Source organism: Limulus polyphemus, unplaced genomic scaffold (assembly GCF_000517525.1).
Source record: "Limulus polyphemus unplaced genomic scaffold, Limulus_polyphemus-2.1.2 Scaffold983, whole genome shotgun sequence".
Classification (NCBI taxonomy): Eukaryota; Metazoa; Arthropoda; class Merostomata; order Xiphosura; family Limulidae; genus Limulus; species Limulus polyphemus.
The window spans coordinates 43,301-47,168 of NW_013666593.1; positions in this window are offsets into that span (position 1 = coordinate 43,301).

A 3,868-nucleotide genomic window follows, 5' to 3' on the forward strand; every position below is an offset into this window, starting at 1 on the left:
ATTTTGTGAGCAACCAACCCCTACGATCGGGGAAAACTAAAGGAAAAAGTGTGAGCAGTGGTGTAACTACAAACTATTCCACAAAAAGCAATTAGACCCCCCTATATTCATTTCCTTTGTAGACAATTCTTAAGTTTGTCAGGCCATTCCGACTCTCTTTTGGCCCTGACCCTCCCCGCACTTGTGGGGGCTGCGGGGGTATATTTACGCCAATGAGTGTGAGTACTTTCTTACCGGATCAGTCTTTGGAATAGGCAGACTGAAAAATGACTCAATTAATTGGACATACTTTTAAATGCTCGACATATTATTGGACTACAAACTTGGAGCCTGTCGAAGTATTTTAAATTTATAAAAACAAATCGATTAGGTTTTGACAGCAGTATAATTATGAAAAATCCTGTAATGTGACATTTACTTCTCTACCCAATAACGTCATGAAACAATGCTAACACAAAATCTTCCCCCAGAAGAGGTCCAGACTGAAATATGTATATTACTGCAACTTGTTTGTTTTAGATTTGTTTATAAAAAGTTACATAATAGATATTTCCGCATAGTTGTCATTAACTTTGAATTGATAGACTACAATAGAAGTAACTAGTCAACAGAACCCACCGCCAACTCTTTGGCTTCTATTGTTTGGTCTTTTAGTGCGGAACAAGTTTTTCAGCAACGAGTTGCAAACCATGAATTCTCGGATTCATACCCTAGGACGTTAACCAATAGTCCATGCCCGTTCCTGGTGCTGTGACAGATCCACCATTATGACAGGGTACCAACACCCAAATTATAACGTTTATTGCTATACGTTAGAATTACTATCAGGGTGGCGGAATTATGAATAGCATTGATGCCCTTGCTGGAAATGTGGACGCAAAATGTTACAGTCATTTCAGACACATCCATTGGCGTTACAGTTAGAAGGAAAATATGAAATAGACTTCCAGAAGGTTTAACATTTTGGTTTTGAAGGTATCAATCCTAACTTTGTAATAAGATAATATACTTAAATTTTTTCCAACTCCTATATTGTTCTGTTATCAAATATATATTAAGAAAGGTGTTAATTAGGTTAAAATTCAAATATTCAATATTTTCGATCTTTGACTTTATAATTTAATAAAATCATATGTATTAATGGATATCAGTTGTCGAATTTTCCCAAAAGACACCTTATCAGAACACTTTTTTAAATTTACATTTTAAGTGTGCCTTCTTTTAGTATTATCTAAAAACTTTTATCGCTAAGACTCAGCTCGAAAAGTATAATCAGGTTAACCGTAGCGCTCCAAGCGGCAGTTCTGATAGACAGAAGCAGCTGCTCAACCACGCTGCGGTATAAAAAGCCTCTGCACGCGTACGTATATAATACTCTTACTATTTATATGAAAAATTTATAAAGTGAATGACATCATTCCTAGTTTAGATTTACGTGTTGTAATAAACATAGTAATTATCGATTGCAATAAGTTTTTCTCATTTCAAGTCATGAGTATTACTTTGTTTCTGGTCATTATTTATTACACTAACAGTTCACCATAGGGACAAAAAATGTTTATCAAGAGACAACATGATAAATCAATTTTGACATCGTCACATATGCATTATTATCAACAGATATTTGAAATATACCATTCACAGTAGATTTCTCTGTTGTTATATATTCAAACAAGTAATGTTCTAGCATCATTGGCGATCCAGGCTCTGGATTAGTGTAGAAATTAAACTAGCCAAATATATAGCCTCAAAATATCTCAAACTGTCAATCTAGCTAACCTCTAGTTGAACGCGAAGTTGTACAATACCCCACAAATTCTTTTTTTTTTAATTTGGCAAACTATCTATACTGGTACGAAAGGGAATCGTATATGTCGGAGTTACTTATCATATTTGTGTCATATTAATGCTGTACTGTGAAGTTAATCTTATGTGTCAATAATTTTTCCATTGAATCTATTTTTTTATTAATAAGTTTTAATATCGTCTTTTGACTTCCAAACATATTTAGAAGTATGCTTATTTTATAGTCTTCAATAAAAAATATTCAATCTAACATGGAATAATACTATGATGAGCTTCTCCGTGTGTTTATTGTAAACAGATTCAAGTGTCTGGATATAGCACTTCTTCCTGTATTGTGTATAATTCTTTTGTTATCACAGGGATCGATATTACAACTCACAGACTTCTTAAATATTTACCGGTTGAACAAATACACACTACAGAATGAACAGTATATAAATGTTAGATTATTTCACCTATATGTATTTAACATAAAAATATAACGAAGCAATAGAACATTCCTAATTGTAAGTTATAAACTTTCGAACATTTCATAAATTGTGCAGTTAAAAAAGGCGGCGCGGTAAGAGCTATTAAAATAGTCGCCAGATGGCGCATTTCGAATTTCACTACGCTTGTAGAAATATGGAGTGGGCTGTCTTCACGACAAAGAATCTTTGGTATGATTACATTGATATATAACTTTTTATTATGTTCAACGGTAAGCTTGAGAGCTCATAAGACTAAAATTCGGAGTTTCAGTCCCTGCAGTCGCTGTATATCTTTGCGCTTAAACAAACAAACAACTAACTATAATAAATGCATCAATTCAATACTTTTGAAACAGGCGAAAATTCAGAACTCACACAACTGAATCTCTGTCATTCTGTAATGTTAGAACTATGAATATATTATAACATATTTGATCAGTAGTAGCAGCATGTACAGCCAAAGACGCTTTGTATGGTTGTTCATTTCTAAAGTAATGCATTCCTGTCCACAAATCCAACCACAGTCACACCCTACGTCATACGGAGTTCATTGCTGCTAGACACTGACAGGCTGTAACGTGAAGGCTCCTCGTCATATGACCAGCTTAGTGTAATATTTGCCATTGGAAACTTTTTATTGGGAGGGGGGGGGGCAATTAATTAGGCTGTATTATTTTCCAAGCTTTTTCACATATCATCGTTTCAAAATGAACTGTATTTTCTTCCAAATAAGGTTACCACAAACTGTAATGAGTAATATTCTGGCGAGTTTTGATAGAGAACTTGATTCGTGGGGAGACAAGGCCTGAAAAGTTTCAGCAACAACAGATTAAAATTAACCGGCTGTTAAACGACAATTATCACACTTTAACCGGCTGTTAAACGACAATTATCACACTTTAACCAGCTATTAAACGACAATTATCACACTTTAACCGGCTATTAAACGACAACTATCATACTTTAACCGGCTATTAAACGACACCTATCACACTCTAACCGGCTATTAAACGACAATTATCACACTTTAACCGGCTATTAAACGACCCGGTTAAAGTGTGATAATTCTATTAAACGACACCTATCACACTATAACCGGCTATTAAACGACAATTATCACACTTTAACCGGCTATTAAACGACAACTATCACACTTTAACCGGCTATTAAACGACACCTATCACACTCTAACCGGCTATTAAACGACAACTATCACACTCTAACCGGCTATTAAACGATAATTATCACACTTTAACCGGCTATTAAACGACAACTATCACACTCTAACCGGCTATTAAAGGACAACTATCACACTTTAACCGGCTATTAAACGACAACTATCATACTTTAACCGGCTATTAAACGACAACTATCACACTCTAACCGGCTATTAAACGACAATTATCACACTTTAACCGACTATTAAACGACAACTATCACACTCTAACCGGCTATTAAAAGACAACTATCATACTTTAACCGGCTATTAAACGACAACTATCATACTTTAACTGGCTATTAAACGACAACTATCACACTTTAACCGGCTATTAAACGACAACTATCATACTTTAACTGGCTATTAAACGACA